Genomic DNA, 21118 nt, shown 5'->3' on the forward strand with positions numbered 1-21118 from the left:
GGTAGGTCCATACTGTAGAAAGCAGAGCCAAAGCCAGGTAAGACCATCATATGTTTAATCTTCCTTCATAGCCTGAACAGATTTTTTCTGTACTATGAAAGCTAGCTAGTCATCAGCTAGGAAGTTACATATTCTGTTTGAAATTATCTGAAGTCATTATATATTTTGCCAATAGGGTGTGCCTGCTAATTATTTTAAAGTGAGTTTAGATATAAATTGAGATATAAAAATACTCATAATTGTTCCTGTCTGAAAGAGCTGCAGGGACAAAAATGGAGAAGAGACTGAGGAAAAGGAGGTCCAGTGACATGCCCAAATTGGGATCCATCTCAAGGGGAGGTCCAAAGGCCTGACACTATTACTGATGCTATGGTGTGCTCCCAGAAATGCTGCCTGTCACGACTGCCCTCCAAAAGACTCAACAAGCAGCTGAGAGAGTCAGATGCAGATATTTACACCCAATCAGTGGACAGAAGCTGCTTACCTCTGTGGTTTAATTAGGGAAAAGCTGGAAGAAGCTAAGGAGGAGGATGACCCTCTATGAGGACCAGCAGTCTCAACTAACCTGAACCTCCAAGATCTTTCAGACACTGGGCAGCATATACCAGCTGATATGAGCCACCAAACACATATACAGCAGAGGACTGACAGGTCTGGATTCAATCATAGAAGATGCACCTAATGTTTAAGAGACTGGAGACCCCAGGGAGAATGAAGGTTTAGTGAGGTGGTCATAGGGGAAGTAAGAACATCCTTGTGGAGACAGGGGCAAGAGATATGGGATGTGGAGCAGTCAGTAGGTGGACCAGGAAGGAGATAAAATCTGGACTGTAAAAAAAAGATTAAATAAAATTAAAAAAATAAAATAAAGGCACTTCATGTAAATGTAACACATGCAAAGCTTATCTTATAGCTCAAAGAAACAATATATAGAATGCTAGCAAAGATGTTCCTAAAAGAGATCATTAAATTCAGAGGTTTGATAACAGAGATTAAATTTGGTAACTAGTCACTTTCCTTTTCAACTCAATGAAACATACCATTTCAAATATAGTTAACTGCTTTTATCAACATCAATAGTCTCCTGTATATGAGAACACTGATAATAGGTTTTGTATCTTTAATATTAGTTCAGTTAATAGTATTATTTGCATGAATGTATTGTACATGCTATGTTGTCAATATTTGGGTGTGATTTAATATGATAGGCATCATATATAACATTTATAGGAATCTTGTAAAGCTGGACTGCAAAAAATATGACAAAACAAAATAATGCTTGTGGAATTCCATTTTTCAAACACTAGAAGGTATGACAATTCTACAGAATATCACTTTTCACTCCACTGACTATTGTGGCAGCTAATTAGATTTTTAAAAGTGTTCTTATGTCTGCTATGCAGAAAATTTTATTAATTTCTGATGACATTATGTTTGTAATATCAATTCAGTAACACACTAGTCTGAAGCTCTTGAGGAATTAATTGTTTATAAGATATAAAAGGACAGGGACACAAATTTCTATACTAGTTGCCTTTGGTTGACATTTTATATGATTGACCACATAGAAACAGATGTACATATGTTTAACCTTCATTATGGAATATTCTTTTACTTTAAAATTACCATGTTTTAGTCTTTGTATCTGGAGAGAATATTGAAAGCTATACCATGCATATTATACATGTTTTTCTGGGTCTGAATTTTGGCATCTTCTTACCATATTGGGAATAGTTCACCTCAAGACCATTCCTGGGCATATATCCAAAAGGTGCTCAAAGACACTTAACTATTTTTATAGCAGCTTAGTTTATAATAGCAAGAAACTGGAAACAACCTAGATGTCCTTCAACTAAAGAACAAAAAGAAAATGTAGTCCATGGACACAGTGAAATACTATTCAGCTATTAAAAACAAAGCAATCATTAAATGTGCAGGTAAATGGATAGAACTTGAGAACATCATCTTGAGTAAGGTAACTCAGAGCCAGAAAAATAAGTTTACTAACTTATGCTTTGTCATTAACCATAAAGTTCAGAATAACCATGCTACAATCCACACACACACACACACACACACACACACACACACACACACACACACAAACTGGGTGATGACGAGGTGCCAAGGGAGGATGTAGAAATCTCACTCAGAAAGGAAAACTTGGAGGTAGAGAGAAAGAACTTGAAAGGATAGATTGTGAGGAGGGGAATGGGGAAAGTGATTAGTATGGCAAGCAGGATGTGGGAGAGGGCTGGGAGCTAAAATGGAAATAGGTGGGATGGGGCATCTTTGGGACTTGCTGGAGGCCTGATACAGGGAAGCTACTGGGATTATATGAGCATGAACCTAGCCAAGATTCCTACTGGATGGGAACATGGAGTCTGAAGTGGCTACCTCCTGTAACCAGGGAGGAGAAAGGGAAGACATCAATCCACACAAAAAACTTTCAACTCAAATTTAGTCTTATCTACGAGTCCTGGAGGGATAAACATGGAGCAGAGAGTGAGAGAACAGCCAACCAATGAATGACTTCTTCAACTTGAGTACCATCCCATGTAAGAGAGCCAATGCTTGATTCCGTTATGAGATTCTGCTATGCTTGCAGACAGGAATCTACTATAGTTGTCTCTTGAGTGTCTTTATCCAGAATCTAATGGAAACAGATACAGAGACCCACAGGCAAACATCAGGCAGAGCTCAAGGAGTCCTGTGGAAGAATGAAAGATAGGATTGAGCAACCCAGAATCATCAATCACACCACAAGAAGATGGTGTTGAGCCACCAGGTGGTGAACCAAACCATGGTCCTCTGCAAGTGGACTACCTACAATTAACCTCTGAGACATCTTTCAGCCTTTTTGATGTTGTCTTAATGTGTTGAATATTCTAGATTGTTCTTCTATATCTTATCAATGTCATTGTCATCTTCCTCCTCCTCAACATCACCATAATCATAGATGTATGTTTTCTACTGAGAAGAAAAGGAGAGTGTGTGAGTTAGAATAGGTGGAGATATGGGGTGGGGGTCTGGGAGTAGTTTCAGAAGTACACTGTAATCAGGAGATACAGTATGAAAAAATCTATTTACAATTAAAATAATAAATAAAATATATTTAAAAAACCAGGGAAAATATTGTTCCCTTTACTACTCCCCATAGTATAGTGTTGAAAATGATATTGAATATATATTGTTGTTTAAAAGTCCACAATTACTATAATATCTTTTGTCAGTAATTAAAACTACTGTACATACATTAATCTTATAGAAAGAATGGATATTTGGTAGCCACTTATTCTTCTTTTCAACTATATAGACTTGTGTTTGTGACAGTAAAAAGTGAAAAAATCTTGAAGAATTTTGATTTCTGTTCAACAAATTTAAAATAACTTGCATTCCATAGCAAATAGGCTTATAGTTGAGTGACTGGATTTTTAAAAATTCTTGTGCTAAAATTTATAATAGACAAATAAAATATTGAAAATACATGTCATTCTGTCACTTCTAAAGTATCTAGCATTGTGCTCATCCACAGAATCACTACAGAGATTATTGTGGGTAAACATCTTCACAGTCCATTATCAGCATTATTGCTTTGAAACAACACAGTATGTGCACATTTTCATCACTCAATCACATCAACTGAACATCTCAGACATTTTCAATCTTAGAACAATTTGCTTGGCATTGTCAAATACAATGTTTCTCCATGACATTTTGTTTCAATTGGTCATGAAGAAAGTGACTTTTCATGCTATGGTTATTGAACTGACATCTATAGTACGCAGTCTTCAAAGCAATGAACCACAATAAAGGTAGTGCTGAAGGTTTATAGACTTAGTTTGAAAGCTCAGCAATGGAAAACTATAAAACTGAGTCTTTCCAATGATGTGGGCAATTTTGTTTTCTGAACAGAATGTGTTTGGCACAAAGTAATGAAGGGATAGTTATATAATATCTGCTTATAGAAATTAATGAAGTACATAAAAATAGATCAATAATCAATCATGGAATGGATTCTTTATTTACCTTCAATTAAAGTAGGAAATTATTCATTGTTAGCAATATGTTAGGGAAGGCAAGATAAGAGTTATTATTTTCCTCTAACTAATGTTGGGATCAGAAATTTACCATTTATTTCTGTGATATAAAATTAACTTGCTCTTTTCCTACATTTTTTAATGGATAGTGAGGAAACTGTTTCTTTTGTATTAGAGAAGACAAAGAACCTAATTCTAGTATCACTTATAAGAATAAATAAATATTTACATTAATGAATTTCTCATAATTTTGGCATGAATTTTTTATTGATAACCACACATGAATGGTTATATACATATTAGTGTGATGACTAATAGGCCTATATACGACATAGCTGTTTAAAAGTGGGAAAAAAAACCTTTAAAGGTTTATGAGAGTCTTTTCCCTGTCAAAGGTCTTCAGTGTCAGACACACACACACACACACACACACACACACACACACACACACACTGAGACAGAGAGGGGGGAACCACAGAGCAGAAGATGTTAATAATCACAAATGATTTTGCAAGGTACATATGCAGTGCCTTAAGTTCACTCTGAATAAATATCCAGGATGATTTGTTTACAAGACATGAATCATTTTTATTTCATTCAAATTGTATTTTAATAATACAGGGCTTAAATCCCTTTGCAGATAAATAAAATTTGATGTCAACACACAATAGTTTCAGTCTCTGGAAGCAAAATTTTTATATACACTTACATATATACCTATTAAATACTATTACATCTTTATAACTTTTAAAATCCATTTAAAATTATTCCAAAAACCTGTTTGGAATTATTTTTTCTTGCTATACTATATCTTAATTCTATTTATAAATCTTTATTTTTTTAAAGCTTGTATTCTCATGTACGCTTATAATAGGCTAGTGCCACTGCCACTGTAGATAAATGAGTTGACCTTGTTGATGTTCCTGCCTGTCACAGGGAATTGAAAGCCCAGCTGAGAGCAATTACAAGCAATATTACTACCTTGGCAGGAGCTGTCAGGTCTCACATTACTGGACGGAAGCTGGATATGTGTATGCTGAATGACAGTCATAGCAACACAGCATTTCCAACCATCTTTTGAGAAAGGAGAAAGTCATGATTGTTTGAAAGCATTTTTCCCCATGAAACAACAGTGAAAATACAATTTTGTGTGTGAGTGTGTGTGTGTGTGTGTGTGGTATATGCTCTGTGTAAATTTCTATATATGCCAATGCATGCAAATGAGTGCATGAAAATTTGTGCATGTAAATGTGAAGGTCCAAATTGGGTTTTTATATCTGTATCTCCTTTTTCAAGACAGAATTTGTTATTGAACCTGGAACTCACAATTAAGCAAGAATAGCTGATCTTCAAGTAGTGTTCTCTCTCTTCCTCTCCAATGCTAAGATTACATATTTGGTATAAGACCTGAACTGGAGATCTGAATTCAGGTCTTCATACATTTGTGGGAATAACTGTACCCATCAAAACACTTATACATTATTCAACTTTGAGGTATTACACTAGCTCTTACCACCATAGAGATGGTGGGACTGAAAAAAAATGGAGACAATAAGTAAGTCAGCTTAAGACACAGGCAATAGCAAACATTATTCATAGCTTTACACAATTTAAACTCTGAGGGTTAGGACAGCAGTCTACAGATTGGGAAAGGATTTTCACCAACCCTACATTTTTTTTCTCTTTTTCTTTTTATTAGATATTATATTTACATTTCAGATTTTATCCCCTAACCCTCTTTCCCACAACAACCCAGGAACCTCCTATCCCATCCCCTTCCTCATGCTTCTATGAGGATGTTCCCCATCTCACCCCCCAGTCCCACCTCCCCACCCTCGAATTCCCCCACTACTCGGTGTTCATCTTTCATGGAATGAAGAATCTCCTCTCCCACCTATGACAGACAAGGCCATCCTCCCCTTCATGTACAGATGGAGTCTTGGGTCCCTCCCTATGTGCTCCCAGGCTGGTGGTTTAGACCTTGGGGAGCGCTGATTGGTTGGTATTGTTTCTCTGATCATGGGGCCACAAACCCTTTCTGCTCCTTCAGTCTTCTCTCTAACTTCTCCATTGGGAAACCCTTGATGAGATCAGTGGTTAGCTGTGGGCATCTGCTTCTGAATGTGTTAGCCTTTGGTATACTGCTAAGGAGACAGCTATATCAGGCTCTTGTCAGCATGCACTCTCTGTCATCCACATCAGTGTCTAGCTTAGGTGACTGTACATGGGATGGTTACCCAGCTAGAATGGTCTCCAGATGGCCCCTCCTTCAGTTTCTGTCCCACACTTTGTCTCCATAATTGCTCCCTTGAGTACTTTTGTTACACCTTCTAAGTAGGACTGAGGCATCCACACTTGGTCTTTCTACTTCATGAGCTTCATGTGGTCTCTGTGTTGAGTCGTGGCTATTCCAAGCTTTTGAGCTAACATCTGCTTATCAGTGAGTAAATACCATGTGTGTTTTTTTGTGATTGTGTTAACTCACTCAGGATGATAATTTCTAGATCCATCCATTTACCTAAGAGTTTCTATAATTCATTAATTTTAATAGCTGAAAAATACTCCATTGTGTATTTGTATCCATTCTTCTATTGAAGGACATCTGGGTTCTTTCCAGTTTCTGGCTATTATAAATAAGGCTGCTATGAACATAGTAGAGCATATGTCCTTGTTATATGTTGGAACATCTGGGTGTATGCCCAGGAGTGGTATAGCTGGGTCCTGAGGTAATGCTATGCCCAATTTTCTAAGGAACCACCATACTGATTTCCAGAGTGGTTGTACCAGCTTGTTATCCCAACAAAAATGGAGGAGTGTTCCTCTCTCTCCACATCCTCACCAGCATCTACTATCACCTAAGTTTTAGATCTTAGCCATTCTGACTGGTGTCAGGTGGTATCTCAGGGTTGTTTTGATTTGCATTTCCCTGATGACTAAGGATGTTGAGCATTTCTTAAGGTGCTTCCTGGCCATTCGAGTTTCTGTAGTTGATTATTCTTTGTTTAGCTCTGTACTCCATTTTTAACAGGGTTATTTGGTTGTCTGGAGTATAATTTCTTGGAGTTCTTTGTATATATTAGATATTAGCCTTCTATCGGATGTAGAATTGGTAAAATCTTTTCCCAAACTCTTGGTTACCGTTTTGTTTTACTGACAATGTATTTGCCTTACGGAAGCTTTGCAATTTTATGAGGTCCCATTTGTAAATTCTTGATCTTAGAGCATAGGCCATTGGTTTTCTGTTCAGGAACTTTTCCCCTGTGCCTAGGTATTCAAGTGTCTTCCCCATCTTCTTTTCTATTAGCTTCAGTGTATCTGGTTTTATGTGAAGGTCCTTTATCCACTTGGACTTGAGCTTTGTACACAGGGATAAGAATGGGTTAATTTGCATTCTTCTACATGTTGACCTCCAGTTGAACCAGCACCATTTGTTGAAAATGCTGTCCCTTTTCCACTGGATGGTTTTAGCTCCGTTGTCAAATATCAGGTGACCATAGGTCTGTAGGTTCATTTCTGGATCTTCGATTCTATTCCATTGATCTTCCTGTCTGTCTCTGTACCAATACCATGCAGTTTTTATCACTACTGTTCTGTAGTACAGTTTGAAGTCAGGGATGGTGATTCCCCCAGAAGTTCTTTTATTGTTGAGAATAGTTCTTGCTATCCTGGGTTTTTTGTTATTCCAAGTGAATTTGTAAATTGTTCTTTCTATGTATATGAAGAATTGATTTGGAATTTTGATGGGGGTTGCATTGAACCTGTAGTTTTGGCAAGATGGCCATTTTTACTAAATTAATCATACCAATCCAGGAACATTGGAGATCTTTCCATCTTCTGAGATCTTCTTCAATTTCTTTTTTCAGAGACTTGAATTTCTTGTCATACAGATCTTTCACTTTCTTGGTTAGATTCATTCCAAGATACTTTATATGATTTTTGACTATTATGAAGAGTGTAATTTCCCTAAATTCTTTTTCAGCTTGTTTATCCTTTGAGTAGAGGAAGGCTACTGATTTGTTTGAGTTAATTTTATATCCAGCCACTTTGCTGAAGTTGTTTATCAGGTTTAGGAGTTCACTGGTGGAAGTTTTAGGGTCACTTAAGTATACTATCATATCATCTGCAAATAGTGAAATTTTGACTTCTTCCTTTCCTATTTGTATCCCTTTGACTTCCTTTTGTTGTCTAATTGCTCCAATTAAGACTTCCAGTACTATATTGAATAGGTAAGGTGAGAGTGGGCAGCCTTGTCTAGTCCCTTAACTTTGTGGGATTGCTTCAAGTTTCTCTTCATTTTTTTTGATGTTGGCTACTGGCTTGCTGTGTATTGTTTTTACTATGTTTAGGTATGGGCCTTGATTTCCTGATCTTTCCAAGACTTTTAATATGAAGGGCTGTTGAATTTTGTCAAATGCTTTCTCAGTATCTAGTGATTCATGAAGTTTTCTCATGCCTTTAATATTATATAATTAAGCCCAATAGTGAAGACAGTACTTCTAAGAGTAAGGATCACTAAAATATGCTTGTTTTAATGTGGGACTTTACCTTAATAAACTAAAAAATGGTGTACTTTTTCTTAAAGAACAAATGAAGAGAAGATTTTCTGAAGATTTATGTGTTATCAATTTTGCATTTGCTGTAAGGTAAAATTTTAAAAAAATTGGCATTTACTGTCACATATATATTAAAGTAACCTGTGGATCTATGGAATTAATGACTGTAATTTTTTCTTTGTGAATTAACAAATTTATGGGTCAGTAAGTTGTCTCAGTATATAAAGACACCTGCTACCAAACTGATGAACTGAATTTGATTTCTGGCACCCTCCTAATAAAAAGAGAGAATCAAGTTGTTATTTTATCTTCAAGGTGCAATTTGACATGTGAAGATAGGTTTGTGCATGGGCATGTGAGTATGCAAACATCTGTATGCACACATACAAGATATTATAAAACAAATTTTAAAAGTATTAGCAACATTATTAAGGTCTAATTACATAAGACAGACTACCTATTTCAAATACACAATGTATCATCTTTCTGTCTGGGAGGCTTCTGGAAGGTGTTGCTTAGTATGGAGAAAGCTCTTATCATATAGACCTTCTAGGAAATAGACTCACAGACAGATCCACATAACAGTTTCTTCTAAATCTAATACAGTTGGGAACTAAGATCATCCAGCACAATATCTATAGCCAATAATTCCTATGACATCAACTGAAAGAATATAGTTTACCTATGAATTACTTTTGAAATTTGTCAAACAGGGGTTCTTTGTTTTGTAGAGAGTGGATGAATTGCAGAATGAATATGTGTTATTGACATGAGTATAGTCATATTCAGGATCCTAATGACCTTCCTGGGTCATGCTCAGAGAAATGTCCAAACATTCATCTTGTTAGAGGACAGATGGTGACAGGGTGTGCAGAAAGCATCAACTGCAGCTTCCTGGCCCTGAATGTTGATTGTATATACAAAAAGTGGTAAATATCACTTCTTCCAGGAAGACTGAAATCTGGTCTGCTCTCCTACAAAGATATATTGTTGATATTACCTAACTTGCTTCCATCTACTTCATATAGTTTTTAATTTTAACACTTGTCTATGGGTTATATAAAAAGTTGTACAATTTATATATTTTGAAATCTATATATTTTTTCATTTTTCATGGCAAAGTAGTAAAATCTCTAGTTATAAATGGTGTTTTGGATATTTATCGTTTCTACTACAATCATGTTCTTAAGCAGGTAAGAGAATGTTTGAGAATTCATCAATATGAAACAATAGGCCATGAAATAGTGTGACCAAAAAACAGGCTGTGTTTCCCTACTATAATTAACCTAATCTAGAAAAATCTAGACAATCTATCTAAGCTATGTTCAGAAGCTTATTTGTTTAATTATTTAAGGGTATGACAAATTAACAATTAATATAAACCACTATATACAAGGACATCTGTGCTTTCTTTGGTATCAAACAGGCATATCAATTCTCAGGCCCATATGAGAACTAGGTCTGGGAGATTCCATTTAATGGAGATCATTTCAGACAGCAAAACAAGGGATTTCTTCAGATTAGTGATGTCAGTCCCTAGCTGTTTGATGTCCTTGTCAATGGCCCATTGAAGGTCTGAGTAGTATAAGTCTGGAGGGCAGCATCAGGATTAGAACTTCCAACAGCAAACACTATGGGTGATTCATTTTTACCTGGAAAGAAAAAAGAGAATTCTCAGGGAGATTTCTCTTCCCTGGATGTCAATTGTTAATCACCTTATTTATAATTGGGCCTTGTTTTGTGGGGGTATCTATTTCATTAATCTTTTTGGCAGCCATTTACCTGTGTCTTCTTTGGTCTCAAACAGGCATATCAATCCTCAGGTCCATATTACAACTGGTTTGGGCCATTCCATTTAAAGGTAAGAGAGTCCTTCCATGTTGGGTGCCAAAATGTCCTGTCCAGCAGGGCATTATACAGGGGTCTAGGGGGGTCACCTGAAAGAGAAAGTGGGGGAAACAGGCTGACACAAAAATAGCGATTTGTCTATAATCTGACAAAATCCTAATTTTTACTTTTTCACACAGGGGTTATATACACAAAAAGGCAGGATCTAAGGAAGGGGTTGATGCAGGAGCGTAGGTGTTCAGGGGGAGTACAGATATCTTCCAGAACAGAGTGTCAGCTAGGTGAAGTTTCAGGGGACAGATCACTATGACTCTGCCTATGATTCACTTGTCCTTATCCAAGTTAGTACTATCCACCAAGGTTACCTATCTACAAGGTCTATGACTATTCAGCCTGGCAATTTTCTACCAAAGCTGCTTATTTACAATAGCTTCTAGCCATCTGTATCAGTGTTTTTCCACAGATATCCAAGACTTTGTGCTAGCAGGCATGTATGTCAAGCCTATTGCTATTTTAGGCCTATGACTGATTTTAGGCCTTTAGTGTATAAGCAGGGCTGCCCCTGATACTCCTTTGGGTAATCCTCTCCCTGTTAAGGTTAATGACTCCAGGGTAATTAGAAACAGGATGAGTCCAGGAGGTAAGAATGTGTTTTTTAGCAAAATGGTAAATACTGTGACATTCAGGACAGGCCTTAAGACTAGGAAAGAACTGTGAATACATGAGCTGAAGAATGTATAATTTCTCAAATATGCAAATTATAGTGATGCAGTATGAATTGTACAAAGAGCTTTAGGGACCTAACAGAACAGAGACAACAGCAGTGAAAAGCCAGACTGTCAGAAAAATACAACAGCAAATGGATCTCTGACAAAGGTTCCTGAGTTCAAGAACAGCCTAGGACAGAGCAAGTTTAGGTCCACACATTGTGGGAATGGCAAACCCAGGATGGGGTTGCACCAACCTAAATTTATTGTTTGAATTTACAAAGGTAGGCAGATCTCTGAGTTCATTTGCTATGTTAAAAAATTAGGGCATTATGCATATTTAAAAACATTATGTGAATAACTTATGACCCTGGTCTTTAAGTTGCATATTAAAAAGCACTTGTTTATGAAAAAATAAAATACATGATCTCTCTTTCTAAGAATAAGATCCTTAAATGCTGATTCATGGGATAATCAAAAGTGAACCTGGGTAAGTGTTTGAATTGATATATAAATAAAAGACTGGGCTTTCGTCTGCTAGAGATAAGCTGTCTAGAGAGCTATAGCAATTTGTTGGCAGGTTTTCTGACTTTGGTTGGAAAACCCAAGAAGTTTTTTCTAATAAATTTTCTGACTTTGGTAGGAGAACCCAAGTATTTTTTTTAGCAGGTTTTTGGATTTTGGTCCAAAAACCCACAAAGTTTTCAAACAGCTTTTTTGACTTTGGTTAGAAAGCCTGTGAGATATCCAGAAAGCTTTTAGAATATTGTTCTAGTTAGAACTGTCCTAAGCAGAGATCTATCTAAGGAGCAATCTCAAGCAGACTACAGTGCTGTCAGCTTGTACCCACTATTGACTATGAGTCCTTCTTTAACTGCTCCTAAAGACCACTTCCTCAGGTTCCCTTCTCCAAGCCTAGGATGATCTTTTCACTTATACATGCATGCACGCACACACACACACACAGGCGCACACACATACACACACACATGGACACACACATGCACACACATACATGCACACACACATGCATGCACACTCACACACACACACACACACACACACACACACACACACACACACACAAACTGGCCTCACAAATATATTTTAGCTTTAGCTTTTTAACTACAATCTTAGGCAACATTACACTTTTTGGAGTAAAAATCAAATTATTGCCTTCAAAAAGTAATTTCTCTTGTTATTTTAAGCCAAAAGCTGTTAATTTTGTAAAAAATCTTTATTCAAGTTTTAGAGATGAAATGTTAGAACTTAAAAACATTTTCTATAAAGTTGGCCTTGGTGGACATATGAGCCATACCTTGTTAAAACTCTCCCTTTGACTCCTACATCATCCCCTTTTCCTGTTTTCTTGATTTGTTTGTTTTGTTTTTTGTTGTTGTTCATGAGATTTCAATTTCATTATTTACAATCATTCTTTTTTTTTTCTCTTGTAAATACCTATTTTTTCTCTGTGGTCTTCTGTGAGATTTATTTTAATGTGTATCTTTAAATAAATGTTTATAATAATCTTTTATTAGTGATTGCCTTTGTGTGGCTATTTCTACATATCAGATTCACCATGAAACATTTTTGATTTCTTAGAGTATTTGTCTTTCAAATCATTGTTAATGGACATTTTTATATTTAAAACTTTTGGAACTAATGAGTGTCAGGTATGACATGGTTGAAAACATGGCTAGATGACATAGTTTTAGAGGCAGCAGCACTGTCAACATTAATAAAACATTTCTGGATTTCTAGTATACACATGGAATTGTTTTTTCTTGTATGTTTGTCTTTTTTTCTATACAATATTTTTGTCATATATAACTCTGGTAAGAATTTCTGAGAAAGAGATAGAGGTTATTAATAGAGGAGGAAATGCCTCTGGTATAGGTTAGGAACAAACTGCTTTGTCCCTGGCCATTTTAGTTGTCAACTTAGGCATAACAGTACAAGAGGTTCTGAATATGGAGGCCGACTGCCTTAATTATTCTTTGAAAAATTTTAGCCAACTCATAATAATTAATTTGTACCAGGAATATTTGAAGCAGGCAATGTTTTTGAGAAATCTGAAGTTTTAGAAGTTATGATAATTGAAAACCCCAAGGAAAAGGAACACTGGGACTGGGTCACTAAGAATAGGGGTATCCATAGAAATTACAAGGTACAAGATAGAGAAAGAAATAGCTGGGTACTGGATCAGTGGGCAATGGTGAGAGCCTCCCTGAGGGCAGAACTCTAAGAATAGAAATTTTGATTCAGAAATATTATTGGGGAAGACCAAAAGACATATGTATAATAAAAAAGATAAAAGTATGGGTAGACAAGTTTGGACCCCTTGAAGGGGCCATTGGATTAGTGTAATTACCTTCCTGGAAAGATTGAAATATATTGATTTGACCCCCTGTTATCATTTGCCTAAGGAAATTGGGATGCATGTTCTAAGAGATAGAATTCAGGCTTATGAAGGAGGCCTAGGGGAAGCTGCAAAAGAAATTAATATTGCATATAGAAAGCAGTTGGGAAAGAATTGTAGAAATATATATTTGGGCAAGTTCAATAAATTGAAGGAAGGGATTTTGCAAATATAGTCAAGCTAAAAATATTAACATTACCATGACTGGTTTGTACTTTTCTGCTTTTGTGCTAATGCTGTAACTACAAGTTTATGCTCAAATGACCTGTGATTTGGAGTTTTTTCTGAGAGTTAAAAGTTAATGTATAACTTGCTTTTACAGTCACTGAATTGGGACATTGTGTGTGCACTGTGCTGGTCTAGTGACATAGTGACATGGCATTTTTGAGGAAAAATGTTGGGCTTGAGGAAAGTAATGAAAAGGCACTTGATTATATATTATTTTATAACAACGTGGTATGTAAAAATAAAGGACTGAAGTGAAGAGAGAGAGAGAGAGAGAGAGAGAGAGAGAGACAGAGACAGAGAGAGACAGAGAGAGACAGAGAGAAAGACAGAGAGAGACAGAGAGAGACAGAGAGAGACTGCAAGCTGTATCTGAGTGTACTTTCAGAAGAGCAATGAGTCACCTGTCAGTTTGCACCTGTATTATTGCCTAAGTCCCTGATTTCCAGCTGATACAATCTTCCTATTCGTAAGAACCCCAACATGACTAAGGCTGGTCCTCAGCAAGTGAGATGATAAACTGATACATTTACCATCAAGCCTGGAAACCTTAGTTTGATCCCTAGAACACACAAAAGAAGGGGAGAATAGAGTCTTTCACACTGTACATTTACCCAAACACACACACACACACACACACACACACACACTAAATATAAAAACAATTAAAACCTTAAATTAGAGGCTAACTGTAAATGAAAGCCAACTTTTAGGTTTCAAGTCAGAACTAAAATATATATAGCAAACAGCTAATAAATTCCAGCAATATAAAATATTAGAAACTGTGAAATATGTAAAACTAAGTTTTAATTCATATATATATATATATATATATATATATATATATACAATTTTCTTCAGATTATATTGTTGATAACTATTTTGCAGCAAGTCTGTAATGTGTGTACATATAAATTTTACAGTACTTTTTCAAAATCCAAATGAGGAATTTCAAATTAGCTATTAAGTAAATCATGGAAATAATTGTCTGTATACAAATCACTCAAATACACATAAAGATTATACATGTTGTGGGTTTGCTCATGCTTTAATGCATACTTTTAAATTTGGAAACACTAATACCCTTATAGAAAAATATTTTAAATTATAGCATTCATAGTAATTATGATTAAATTTTAAAAGAGCCTATATCACTTCCCTCGCTGAGGCAGAAAATCAAGTACATGGAAAAACTAAAAAATATGTAAAGGCCACTTAAATTTACATATGGAAATGCATACAGAGAAAATGCTATTCAATAAAATTTGCAGGATGTGATATTTGAGTCAAGATTTGATAAGGGACAATAGGTATGCACTGAACTGTGCCTCGCCAACCCTGACCAGAAGGAATTAAGACATGGAACAACCGGTTCCTTCTCACAGCAGTTTACTCAGGATGCTTAGCAGTTGGTAGTCAAGATGGCGAGCCCCCATCCCTTTCCAGGCACAGCTTATAAACCCTGCCAGGAGCCCATGAACTCATGCCATGTGCACCATACAGCTGAGGTCACTAAACAGCAAAACAAGCTATGTGGGATAAACAATATATTTATCAGAGTGTGCTTCAGCTGTTATAGGCTTTTGAAAACCAAGTCTTTCATCAGGGTATATGGTTCCAGATGGCTGCAAAGTTGATCTAGCCGCTTTCTACTAAAGTTGGCTCCCAACACTGAACTTGAAATATTTCCTTTTGAGTAGTAAACTGCTCAATGTAAGACTATTTCCATGTATGAGTTATTGAGCTATGTTCTCATATAACCAATGCATTTAGTGCATTGAAGTAGGAATACACTATTCCAATGACTTGAGCAAGTTTTGCTCAGTGAGAAAACAGCTTAGTTTGTGAACCACCCACACTTTCAATACCACGGTCTTAATATATGCTGTAGTGTAGTGCAAAGAGTTGACAATTTTTTTCACAATAGTTATGTTTATAGTTACTATGAAGTTCAGAATTAATGAATATTTAACTATTATTTGTTAATTGTATGTAAGTTCAGATACTTTCATTTTATGCATATTTTTCTTTATGATACCTGCTTTAACATGTATTACAGATTCATTAACATCTTGTGGCTAATGACACTATAATTCATGCTTGATTGAATCTCTTCTAAGTCAAATATGTTCCTAAAGTATACTACAGCATTCTCACACAAGAGAACTAGACATAATTTTAAATCATAGTATTAATAACATCTAATCTTATAATATTCTTAAATCCACAAACCACCAATATGTAGACTATGAAAACCCAATTTATTACTTAATATTTAATGTAAGAATGAAGATGGTTTGTTTAAATCTAAATACGCATGTACATCAATTGATGTTGGGGGCCGACTTTTAGCAGAAAGCGGTTATCAGCTTTGCAGCCATCTTGAGCCATATACCCTGACATGAGACTTGAATTACAATAGCCTACAACAGCTGAGAACACTCCGATAATCTTGATTTAGATACCTTGAGATTAAAGGTGTGTGAGATTAAAGGTGTGTAACTTAAGAGTATGATTTAGAAGTATAGAGATCAGAGTTAGAGACAAGACCTAAGGGCATGATTAAAGGTGTAACTTAGAGGCGTGGCTTAGAAGTAAGACATATAAAATGCAGAGGCAGACAGTAGGATTCAGACATTAGGAAGACACAGCAGAGAGAAGACATTATTGAGACGATAGAAGACAGAAGCAGAGATCAGAGAATATAGACGGAGATCAGAGACTATAGAGGGATCATCAGAGACGAATCTCAGACATTAGGTAGAATCTGCTCTTGCTGAACCCCCCCCCCCCCGACCTAAAGACCGGAGCGGCAGCTTGGGCTGGGATACAGTGGCCGCCCAAACGTGGGTCGGCCCGGGCCTCAACATTTTGCTCAGGCCGAGACATTTTTTGGCCACCCCAACGTGGGACTAGTGCAGTCCTCAACAAATTGACTCAATTATTTTGCCACTCTGCATATGTCTATAAGTGAGTGAAAGTTTCATAAGTATTAATTTTTGAATTGAAAATAAATATGTTGGCAAATTTGAAAGTATGGAACATATGATACAAAGATTAATTGTAAATAAGAATGATTTGCATAAAGAAATAAAAACTCAAAGATGAGTAACTCATGTTTCTTAATGATGTAGCAGAAGACATGAATTTAACATTTCAGATTTTGGAAGGACAAGTTAGATATAAATTTAAAATGCATGAAAGCACTAGAGAACTAAGCACCTATTATCTGTAAATTTCACAAGTTCCTAAACTACCACTACATTTTTTTCTCAATAGCTATTAGTATTTAAATAAGTAATTCCTTGTGTGTAATCTAGTATTATAAAACAGGACTCCTAATCTTTTATCCTCCCTCAGAGAGCATTGCATTTGTAACTCATTTATATGAGATTAAAATCTAAGGGCTTGTTTTTCACATTTCATTAGTGTCATATTTGACAACTTTACAGTATTTGATCACCCAGATGATTACATTTCTGGTATTTTTTCAGTACATGGATATATCACCCAGATTGAAAAAAATAAATATGGAAACACCTCTAGTAATGGTGTAGAACATCTGTAATCCTAATATTCTGGAAGTAGAGGCAGAAGAATAGTGAATTCTAAGAAAGCCTCATCTACATGATAAACTTGAAGCCATCATTGTCAGTTAAACCTCTGTCATAAAACTACTGTAAACCCACAACAAAAATGAAAGAAAAGATTTCTGTTTTATATATTATATTAATATTGTATATAGTAGGGCTTTAATTTTTATTTCTGTTATTATTTCTTTTTATTTTAGACAAGATCTTCCTTGGTAACCCACAGAGCCCTCTATTGTCCTCTTGCCTACAGCCTTGCAAGTGTAAAGAGGATCTATGAACACCACTTTACAAACCACAATTTTATATGCATATGGTAAAATATTAGAATATATATATATATATATATATATATATATATATATATATTCCAATCTGTAGGTTGCTCTTTTGTCCTTTGCATTACAGAAGTTTTTCAGTTTCATGAGGTACTACTTACCAATTGTTGATCTTAGAGCCTGAGTCACTGGTGTTCTGTTAAGGAATTATTCCTCTGTGCCAAAGTGTTCGAGGCTATTTCTAGTGTATCTTCTATTAAATTTAGTGTATCTTATTTTATATTGAAGTCCTTGATCCACTTGGACTTGAAATTTGTGCAGGGTGATAAATATTTATCTATTTGCACTATTCTACATTAAGACCACCAGTTAGATCAGCACCATTTGTTGAAAGTGCTTTAGCATGGCTGTCCTCTGAGAAGCTCTATCAGCCTGACTCAAATAGATGCAGAAACTCACAGCCAAGCTTTGGAGTAATACCGGGGACCCACATGGGCTTAGGGGAAGGACTGAAGGACCTGAAAAGGATAGGAACTCCACAGAAAGACCAACAGTGTCAACTAAGCTGGACCCCTCAGAGCTCCTAAAGATTAATCTACCAGCCAAAGAGCATAAAGGAGCTCGTCCAAGATGCTGGGCACATAGGTAGCAGAGGACACAGTGGGAGAGGAAGCCCCTAATCCTTTAGAGACTTGAGGTCCCAGGGAGGGAGGATGTCTAGAGAAGGGAGTATTCTCTCAGAGGTGAAGGGGGAGGAGGATGGAGGATGAACACTGCAAGAAGGACCTGGGGGGGCAAAACTTGGGATGTAAATAAATAAAATAATTATTTAGTCCTTATGCCATCATGGTTTTATAATAGTTAAATTTGTATTTCTCTTAAAAATATGCAACCTCATAGGAAGAACAACAATATCAACCAACAAGACTCCAAAAGCTCCAATGGTCTAAACTACCAACCAAAGAGTACACAGGAGGTATCCATAGCTCCATCTGGATATGTTATAGAGGATTGCCTTACCTGGCATCACTAGGAGGGGAGACTCTTGGTCCTGTGGAGGCTTGATGACCCAGAATAGGGCAACACTAGGCCACAGAGGTAGAAGTGGGTAGATGGATGGGGGAGCACCCTCATAGTGGCAGAGGAGGGAGGAGAGGATAGGGGGCTTGTGGAAGGAAAATTGGAAAGGGGGATAACACTTGAAATGTAAACAAAAAAATAAAAAATGAAAAAAGAAAGAATTGTCAAAAATAAAATAAAATAAAATAAAATAAATATGCTTATCCATTTTGTTGCATTTTAATCATAGAATAGAAATTGCTTATTGTGGCTAAAACCAGGATATAAGACATTATAAAACAACCATAATAATTTGAAATGTATAAAATTCTGCTGTTATTGTTTTAGGTTAAAAATTTTAAAAAAACAGTTCATAAGCAATGAAATGGATATTTTTAGTAGGTAAACTCTCTGAAGTGAATATAATAATAAATAAAGAAATGACAAGAAGCAGACAAAGGGCAATAAAGTTCTAATAGCTTTAAATGATTTACCGAAAGTGACCATCCTTAATAATGAGGTTTGTACTGACCTTGGATCATCTTGCGTTTTCTAGTTAGATTATAATGATTAACACTAACTTAGGGATTGCACTCCAGTGCATTTAAAATAATTTTCAATCCGCCAAGACACTGTCATACCCTACCTTGCGCTCAACAAACTGTGAATGCTGCCAGTTACTTTGAAGCATTCCTTTGAACTCTAGATATTTGTCATTGTTCTTTGTATTCTTTATACTTAGTAACTATTGTTTACTTATTATTGATATACTAGGTCCTAAAAATCAATACAATGACTGTGTTTCATCCTATTTCTTTTTTTTCTCTGCATTTCAATTCTAGTTTGTCATGTGACTCATAAGAAACAATGGTTAGGACTAAGGAACAGAAGAAGGGACATTTAAACCAATTAGTCATTTGAGGCTAAGTCAATAATTGCACCATGGTTTTTAAAGAAAAGACTGGCTTATTAATAAACCTATCTGAACTTACTACTTTCTTATTCAGTGTTGAACAAATAACAGAGACCTGTAACAGCACCACTTGAAAAATATACTTTAGTAAAAATTTAATTCAGAAATGCCTATGAAATTGACATTCTCATATAGAATTTTCTTCTTAGTTTTTCTCAAACATTTTCTTGTTGGTATATCACCTATCTTACATCTGGGGTTCATGTCAGTTAATTCTGGTATTGCACAAAACAAATATTAAAAAATTCTGTGTCATCAGTAAGCCAAATTATCACAAACTGCCTTGCAAAGAATAAAGTGGTGGAGCCTAGAAGAGGGACACATTACTTATCCATGGCCTTCAAGTTTACAGATCCTAGTATATTCCTTTCCTTCACCACTTAGTCCTCACCTATGTCCTACCATAAAAATGACTGCCCAATTCCACATTCTAATCTTAAGAGGCATACTCAGATAGTCATGGTAAGTTCTCAAGTCTTACGAACTGGATTTTTTAAATCTTGTTTCTCAAAATCATTTATTATGGTTTTCTAAAATTATTTACACATGTCTTATAATATTTTGCCTATCAATTTGAACTTTTAATACTATAGATATACTGCATTCTGGTACTAAGAGGGTTATTTCATACTGCAATATCTATTTTTTTCTTGCTAAGAACTATTTACTTGCTCCTTGGAAATATTGTCACTGTTGAAAATAGATAGTGTATGTTTTGTTATGCTATAAGCATGGTTGTACAGCCTTGTGATCTGGGTTCCTATTACTTTCAAATGTCAAAGGTTTCTATAGATACTCCTATTAAACTGTTAATCTTCCTTTCCTATTCATAATATTACCCACACCATGACAAAAATATCTAACATTACTGTACATGTACTTGTTACAAGTGTACATTCAAACTATTTTACTTAAAATTGTTGGCACAGGAGGCAGAAAAATAAAATCTTGTGGAAGTTTTCAATTCCTAATATATGGTGTCTTAGAGCCATGATGATTATGAGGGTCCATTTTAAGTAGGAAATAAAGCTTTATGCCCGCTTTTTAGCAAATAAATTATAGAGGACTACCTAACAAAAGGACTCAGAATGACCACTAATCAGAAAATTTTATATTTTATTCTGTCACATAGCAGAGGGTTTTTCTCACTTTTTATGAGCTAAGGGTTCATGAAAGGTTTTTAAATTATGTTCATGTCAAGTAGCCATTATACTACTTCATACATCATATTTGACTATAAAGCAACACTTGAAACTAAGCAAAATCTATGTTTCATATAATGGTTTCAAGAGTTCAGAAACTAAATATAGCTGCCAAGAAATACATGAAGTATAAAATTCAGAAATGACAGTGTATTCATACAATCATAATTAATTCTATCAAATTATACACAATTAACTCAGTAAAGAAATACATATATTCATAA

Source organism: Arvicanthis niloticus, chromosome X (genome assembly GCF_011762505.2).
Source record: "Arvicanthis niloticus isolate mArvNil1 chromosome X, mArvNil1.pat.X, whole genome shotgun sequence".
NCBI lineage: Eukaryota > Metazoa > Chordata > Mammalia > Rodentia > Muridae > Arvicanthis > Arvicanthis niloticus.